Raw genomic sequence first — 8,940 nt, 5'->3', positions numbered from 1 at the left:
TCCCCCCTTCATCCTACCCTACGCTTGAATCTCGGGACGAGATTCTTCTTTAGTGGGGGCGAGTTGTCACATCCCTAGCTTCTGGTGCTGCCTAGTGTTTGCATCATGTTTAAATTTTTGAACTTGAACTGAGGAAATTGAAAGCCTCGGAAATCATTTTAATAAAGGGGCAAGAAACCATAAAATTGCAATCAGTAAATCCAAAATGCCCTAGAAATAGCTCTGACAATTTTGGCAAGAGTTATAAATCAAACCAAAATTTTGGGACATTTCTAAGGAATTATTTGGGCTCTGATTTTAAATCAATATTTTATTTGAATTTGGAGTTATATTCATAATATATAATGAATATATTTTCAAATGCCCTGAGATACTTTATGTTTATGAGTAGACCTTAAGTGACATAAAATTATCCAGGGGAGTTTGGCACTGTTTTCAAATTTGTTTGAATTTGAATTCAGTGGAAATTAAATAGAAAACAGAACAGAAATATAAAAAAAAGAGAGAAGCCCAGCCACTTACCTGGCGCCCACTTACCTGGCCCAGCTCCTCCAGCGCGGCCCAGCCCACCCTTTTCCTATCGTCTTCCTCCCCTCGCACCGAAGCAGCTCGGTGGCGAGCGCTGGCGATGCCCCGGCCACCTCCTGCTTGCCGCCTTCCCCTCGTCGCCCTGGACTACGTCCGCGACGCCACGCAGCCCCTGGCCCTTCTCACTCCCTCTGTGCTCCTCCCCCCCCTTCTCTGCTCTCTCTCGCAGCACCACCGACACGCCACCATCGCCGCCGACACCGATTGCCGCAGCCACCGGCTACCCCTCGCCCTCCCGCTGAGCTCAGGAGCTCCACCACTCCGTCCTCGACCCACCTCACTGAGCCACGCCCCTCCAGAAGCCCCCAAACGACCTCACCGGGCTCGTCTTCTACCTCGGACCCGCCGGCCATCACCGTCAAATTCGTCGGCTCCGGACCCTCCCCGACCTCGCCGAGCGTTCCGTCGTCATCGCGGTGAGCCCCGTCGTGTTTCCCCTCTCTCCACTCGCTCGCCCCTATGCTGCACCCGCCGTCTCACCGCAACCGGAGCTCGCTGCCGCCGGCCATGTTGCCGTCGCGGCCATGGCTTGTTTCGGTCGCGTGCGAGCACGGCTTTGAGCTCGTGGGGCTCACAGGAAGCCCATGCGCAGCTCAGCTTGTCCAAAACCCCACCAGGGCCTCGCGCCCGTTACCACCCGAACTCCGGCGCCGCCGCGAGCTCCGTTCCGGCGAGCCCTGGCGTCCCCGCAGCCTCCCACCTACCCCATCAGATGCGGGAGAGCCCGGGTTACGCCCCGGTGCCCTCAGCCGCCGCCTCCGTCGCCTTTAGCGCAAGTCCGGCGTGCCCCCGCCGTGCTCTGTGGTCGTCGCCGGCTAATCTCCGGCCAGCTGACGTGGCTGGCTTAATTAGCCACTAACCACCGCATCGTGTCACAGACAGCCGGGCCCCACCGCCTAACTAACCGGCTAAGTAAAATAGATTAGGTTTAATCTAATTGCAGTGGCCCCACGCGTCAGCTTTGGCCGCGCTGACGTGGCCTTTGACCCGGCCCCACCTATCATTGACACTAACCAGCCCTGTGTCACTGACGTGTGGCCCCCACGGGTCAGGTTTGACCCGGGGCGCCCAGTTGACTCTGCTGACGTCACAGTGACGTGGTGCTGACGCCATAAATCATTTTCTGGATTTAAAATAAATTCAAAAATTCCAGAAAACTGTACAAACTTCTAAAATTCATAGAAATTCAACCGTAACTCCAAATCAAATAAATTATATATGAAAAATTATCAGAAAAATTCAAGGAATCCATCTGTACCATTTTCATGCATGTTAGAACAACTTATAGCTGCTGTTTAGCACAAATCAATTAAATGGCATTTGAATAATCACATATGGAGTTTAAATTTTAATCTTGTATTCAAACCAACTTCATTTAATCTGTTGCTAGTTGCATTAGCTCAAAACACATTCATATTGCCATGTCATAGCATGCATCATATTGTGCATTGCATTGATCGTGTTTCTTCTGTGTTTGCCGGTGTTGTTCCCCCTCGGTAGACGTTGTACCGACGATGTGATCGTTGACACCGATGAAGACTCAATGCTATCTTCAGAAGTGCCAGGCAAGCAAAACCCCCTTGTTCATTCCGATACAATCCTACTCTCTCGCTCCTGCTCTCTTTTACTGCATTAGGACAACAACGATTCATCTGTTACTTGCTGCGGTAGCTGAACCCCTTTATCCTTTGCATGACCTGTCATTGCCACAGTAAATAGATGAAACCCACTAGCATGAGTAGGAGTTGTTTGAGCCCTGTTGTGCCTACTCATTCATGCTTGTTTGTCATGCCTGCTACTGCTTAGAGTTGAGTCAGGTCTGATTCATCGGGAATGAATCAGAGGTGTGTGAGCATGCCCTATTGTGTGTGAGCTAAGTGTGTGAACACAATTGGGTAAAAGGTATCGGTGAGAGGCCATGTAGGAGTACATGGTGGGTTGTCTCATTGAAGCCGTCCTTAGGAACTGAGTTCTGTGTTTGTGATCCATGATTCAGCTACTACCATGCATTGGGCCCTGAAATATGACCCCGCTCGACTTCTTATTCACCCAAGTCCTCTGTCCAGGAGTTGCAAGTAGTTTCTGGTGTTTGTAGTATGCTGGAGGCCGTGCACAGCGCTGACCGGAGGGGTGGGCTGTGATGCGGTAGGCACGTGGCCGGGTATACCGTGCGCCCGTTTGGTGTCACGGAACCCTGTTCACATCGTTTGGGGCTGTGAGCGAAACTCCGGCCGGATCTCCTCATGGATGGAACCCAAATAGGCGATAAACCTGGACTAGAGACTTGAGTGTTTAGGTAGGTCGTGGTCTACACCCACGTCGGCTTTCGCTTGAAGTCTGCCGAGCACATGTCGTGTGCAGACGCTAAGTGGTGGAAACATGTATGAAGAAGTACACCCCTGCAGGGTTAACATCATCTATTCGAATAGCCGTGTCCGCGGTAAAGGACTTCTGGGTTGCTTATATCAGTTCATAGACAAGTGAAAGTGGATACTCTAAAATACGCAAGATAAGCATGAGTACTATGGATGGCGTTCTCGTAGGGAGACAGGAGCGGTTCCATAGTGGTGTATTGGTTGGTGAATATGTGGACTCGTGTGCGCCACCTTAAAAGAGTTGCTTGCAGTCGTAGTTTAGGATAGCCACCGAGTCAAAGCTGGCTTGCTGCAGTTAAACCCCACCATCCCCTTTGTTGATAATGATGCATATGTAGTTAGTTCTGATGTAAGTCTTGCTGGGTACATTTGTACTCACGTTGCTTAATTTATGTTTTTGCAGAGAGACTTCAGTCTCACTAGTAGTTCCACGTGGACTTCGACGTTTAGCTTGTTACCTCAGCTACGATCTTGTGCCCTCGGCAGGATCTGGTAGATAGTCAGGCTTCTCAGCCTTTTTCATTTATAGTTGTCTGTACTCAGACATGTTAAGCTTCCGCATGTGCTTTGACTTGTATGCTCTGATTGTTGGGTCATGAGACCCATGTTTGTAATATCCCACTCCTCGGAGCCTAATGAATAAATACTTGAGTCGTAGAGTCATGTTGTGATGCCATGTTGTATTTGCACATATCGAGCATATTGTGTATATGTTATTGAAATGCTTGGTATGTGTGGGATCTGGCTATCTAGTTGTTTATCCTTAGTAGCCTCTCTTACCGGGAAATGTCTCCTAGTGTTTCCACTGAGCCATGGTAGCTTGCTACTGCTCCGGAACACTTAGGCTGGCCGGCATGTGTCCTTGTTCGTTCCTGTGTCTGTCCCTTCGGGGAAATATCACGCGATGAAAACCGGAGTCCTGTTAGCCCGCTACAGCCCGGTTCACCGGAGTCCTGCTAGCCTAGTGCTACAGCCTGGATTCACTCGCTGATGACCGACACGTTCGATGCTGGGTCATGGATGCCTGTCCCTGTAAGTTAGTGCCACTTTGGGTACACGACTAGCCATGTCAGCCCGGGTTCTTTGTCATATGTATGCTAGCAACACTATCATATACGTGAGCCAAAAGGCGCAAACGGTCCCGGGCCAGGTAAGGTGGCACCCGTGGGAATACCGTGCGTGAGGCCGCAAAGTGATATGATGTGTTACATGCTAGATCGATGTGACTTAGGATCGGGGTTCTGACACTCAGCCTCAGCAGCACGGGTCCCAGGAGCTATCCCCTCGAGAGCATCACCCGACATTGTCACCTCATCGGGAGCCCCCTCGTCCACCGGCGCCGCATGCCTCCCTGCTCCGCCACTTGAGGAGGAGTCGCCTTGGCCGATTGGAAGGGCAGTCACCACCATTGGATTCTCATGAGGTCCCTGGAGGCCGGCGGGACGCAGCCCCCACTCATCGAAGACGGGCATCTGCTTCACGAAGTCGACCCTGCTCTGGCAGAGATACAGCAAGGCCCCTCCCTGTCGGACGCTGCTCGGGTTGGGGTCCCCGGCCAAGGTCAAGAGCGCCGTCTTCAGCACCTCAGGAGCCAGGTCCCCTTCCCGGAGCCTCATGTTATCCTCGCGCCCATGGAAGGCCCACATACGGCGAGAGTGGCGCTGAAGGGGAGCAACACGGCATAACAGAAACTCCTTCACCACCTTGGGCACTGTCACGCCAAGCGACCTCAAGAGCTCGAAGCGACGCGAGACGAAGACGAGTCGGGGGCTCTCGAGCGTCTCCTGGCCCCAACCCGAATTGGGGACCGCAGGCGAGGCCGGCTCCGATAGTAGCGGGCTGGGCACCCCTGCGTCCACATAGAGCCACCGCTCGCGGAACCCAACCGCGGGCAGGGGGAGCTTGAAGTCGATCCCAGAGGCCGCAGTCTCAGGCTCGGCAGCGAAGCTCACGCACGCCCAGCATTGGTAGGGTCGACAAGATGCAGTGAGAAGAAGTGGCGCAGCAAGGCAACCGAAGGAGGGATGCCCACCATGGCTTCACAAACGAAGGCGAAGACCGAAAGGAGGGTGATGGACTCAGGACTTAGGTGCATCATGTGGATCTGATAATGGGAGAGCACGGCATTGAAGAAATCGAAAAAGGGGGAACCAGACCCGCCCACAGGGCGTCATCAAAACATGGGACCTCGGTAGCTATCCTGTCGATGGAGAAGTGGGGCGCGGGCCAGGCCATCATCCTCCAGCACTCATTGAAGATGGTGGCCAGAGCCAAGCTGACCTTGCCCAGGCACTCTCGATCGAGTATGGTCGACCGGCCGACGGTGGGGGCCACCAATGGTGGCACACAAGACGGAGGCATCGGTTTCTTCCCTCTCTCCTTCTTCGTCAGAGCCATGGCGATGGGAAGGAGGGGGAAGATTCTAGATTGGATTGGAAGCAGGAGCTGGCGTTCGAAGGGAGGAAGAACAGGGGATGCTCGAGCAACAGGAAGGGGAGCAGCTGTGTACAACTACAAGTCCGCCTAGCAAGGCGCAAAATAAGGAGGCGTGGGGGAACAGTGCCGCCCACATCCAATCAACCGCCACGCGGTGCCCAAGGCCGCAGGTTATTAGGGTCCACGGCGCTTCGCCCTTGCCCTTTCGCCTCTCAGCACGGCCAAGTCCGGACGCGCCTTGGGCCCGGGGGCTACTGTCAGCGTTCTGGGAACTATGGTCCCCAGACTTGCCTGCCTGCGCCCTGCGGCGTGGCTCAAAGGGGGCCCGGCACGGCCCATCTTCATCAACACAAGACTCAAGACCCTCGCGAGGGGCCAAGCCTCGCGGGGCGGACGACGTGGAGCTTCCTCAGGCGCGGCCTCGTCAGGCTGGCTCACGAGGGGGCAGAGAAATCAAGGCGGGGTACCTCGCGAGGTGCCCATGACGCAAGCCATGACGACTCAGGGCGCCAGGCGAGTGCCAGCCCGCGCAGCGTCCTCCTTTCCTCTTTGGTGCAAAGGGAGCAAGCGCAGCCGTGGAGTACCGAGGCATCAGGCAAAGGTTGCCATTTCGGTGCAATGAGACCAAGACCAGGAGGACTATGAGATGGAGGTCACCGTGGAGCCCAAGATGGCGTCATCACCAGAGCTTTGCGTAGGCGAAGACTACTTTTGTCAGGATAGGTGATACTTGTTGTCCCCCTTGAAATTAGCCTGCCATTGTTGGCTCCCTTCCCGCTCAATATTTGGGAAGAGGACCAGGGCCTTTATAAATAGGACCAGCCGCCCACAGAGCAAAGGGTTGGAAAAAGGAAGGGGAGGCTCGATAGAGAGGTTGGAAGCATAGAGAGAGAGAGAGAGAAAGGTGGCTGAACTCCTCCCAGCAGTTCATTGCCCCAGCCAAGAGCAGACTCTCGTGAGGCTGTTCTTCCTTGTATTGGTCATCATCATCAGCCCCAAGAGGCAATCCACCCACCACACACTGGAGTAGGGTATTACACCACAACGGTTGCCCGAACCAGTATAAACCTTGTGTCTCTTGCGTAGTTCTTTCAGTAGTTTAGGTCCTTGCGATACGGAGAGGTAGAAGACGTAATCTTCGCGCGCACCCCAGAGTTCGAACCTTAAGGGTCTGCCGGAACCCGAAATCCGACAGTGGGCGATTGAACTCCTTCCCTTAGATATCAAGTTCGTGGCAAAGAAATCTATCAAGTGCCAAGCAATAGCAGATTTCCTCGCCGAGTGGATTGAACGCCAACTGCCGACTCAAGTTCACTCGGAGCACTGGACCATGTTCTTTGATGGTTCCAAGATGCTGAATGATTTCGGTGCTGGGGTGGTACTGGTATCCCGCCGAGGAGACAAGCTCAGATATGTCCTCCAGATTCACTTTGATTCCTCCAATAACGAAGCAGAATACGAAGCACTCTTGTATGGGTTGCGTATGGCCATTTCACTCAGCATCTGTCGCCTCATGGTCTATGGCGACTCAGATTTGGTAGTCAATCAAGTGATGAAGGAGTGGGACATCAGAAGCCCAGCCATGACTGGTTACTACAATGCGGCGAGGAAGTTGGAAAAGAAGTTTGAGGGGTTAGAGCTCCATCATGTACCCCGACTGAAAAATCAAGCAGCAGATGATTTAGCAAAGATAGGCTCCAAGAGAGAATCTATTCCCAGCAACGTATTCCTGGAGCACATTCATGCACCTTCAGTTCAAGAAGATCCCTTCGCTGAAGAGCCCCCGCAGCCTAGGAGTGCCACAGATCCGACAGAAGTCGAGGTCCCAGCCGTGGTCGACTTAATCATGGAGGTGTTGGTCATCACTCCCAACTGGACAGTGCCATACATTGCATATATCATTAGGAAAGAGCTCCCAGAGGATGAAGAAGAGGCTCGACAGATTGTCCGTCGATCCAAGGCCTTTACTATAATAAGAGGTCAACTGTTCAGAGAAAGGGCAACTGGGTCAGCCAGAAATGCATAACACCAGAAGAAGGCCGAGTGATCCTCCACGACATCCATTCGGGGACCTGTGGTCACCATGCGTCCTCTCGAACCATTGTGGCTAAAGAATACCGAGCTGGATTTTATTGGCCACGAGCAAATGAAATGGCGAAAGCTATAGTCGACAGATGTGAAGGCTGCCAGTTCAACTCCACTATGTCGCACAAACCTGCATCAGCCCTGAAGACCATCCCACTCGTCTGGCCCTTTGCTGTTTGGGGATTGGACATGGTTGGTCCACTGAGGACTGGTAGGAGCGGCTTCACTCATGTGCTTGTAGCAGTTGACAAGTTTACCAAATGGATCGAAGCCAAGCCTATTAAGAATCTTGAAGCTAGTACTGCTGTCAGCTTCATCAGAGAGTTGATTTTCAGATATGGGGTTCCGCACAGCATCATCACTAACAATGGATCGAACTTCGATTCTGATGAGTTCAAAACCTTCTGCACCTCACAAGGCACACGAGTCGACTATGCTTAAGTCGCCCATCCCCAGTCGAATGGACAAGCAGAAAGAGCAAATGGCCTGATTCACAAAGGACTGAAACCCCGAATGATGCGAGATCTCAAGCACGCAGCTGGCGCCTGGGTTGATGAACTTCCATCAGTTCTTTGGGGATTGAGCACAACTCCTGATCGGTCGACTGGCCGAACTCCATCCTTCTTGGTCTATGGGGCTGAAGCTGTTCTACCGAGTGACTTGCTTCATAATGCACCAAGAGTTGAGCTCTTCTCTGAAGATGAAGCAGAACAAGCTCGGCAAGACGCAGTTGACCTCCTAGAGGAGGAAAGAGAGATAGCCTTTATCCGGTCGACCATTTACCAACAAGACTTGCATCGATTTCACGCTAGACACGTGAAGGGTCGAGCCTTTCAAGAGGGAGAGTTGGTTCTTCGAGTGGATCAGCAGAAACCACACAAGCTCGCCCCAGCTTGGGAAGGTCCCTTCATTGTCACCAGAGTGCTCCACAATGGAGCATACCACCTTTGCAGTGTCAAGCATAAGAAGGACGAGCCTCGGGCTTGGAACACGGAGCTGCTCCGCCCCTTTTATACTTAAGTACTCGTTCGAATAAAATGTAGTAAGAAATACCTTTGTAATTTGTTTATCAAAGACAAGAGCTTTATAGTCCTCTGGCACGATTGTTGTTGCTTATTTACGTCCGAAAACCCCCAGTGTATGACTTAGCTGCGAATCCGTTTCGCCTAAGTTCAAAAGAAAATCCAACCGAGTGGTTAACAAGCCTCTCACTCAGGGGCTTAGATGCGGACCCGTTTCGCCTAAGTGTTCAAAATCCTACCGTTGGTGAGCCAGCCTCCCACTCAGGGGCTTAGCTGCAGTCCAGTACTCGCCTAAGTTTGTAAAATCCTACCGAGTGGTGAGTCAGTCTCCTACTCGGGGCTTAGCTGCAGTATAGTACTCGCCTAAGTTTAAAAAATCCTACCGAGTGGTGAGCAATCCTCCCACTCGGGGGCTTAGCTGCAGTCTAGTACTC

Source organism: Triticum dicoccoides, chromosome 6A, assembly GCF_002162155.2.
Source record: "Triticum dicoccoides isolate Atlit2015 ecotype Zavitan chromosome 6A, WEW_v2.0, whole genome shotgun sequence".
Taxonomy (NCBI): Eukaryota; Viridiplantae; Streptophyta; class Magnoliopsida; order Poales; family Poaceae; genus Triticum; species Triticum dicoccoides.
Note: the sequence above shows the minus strand (reverse complement) of the source record.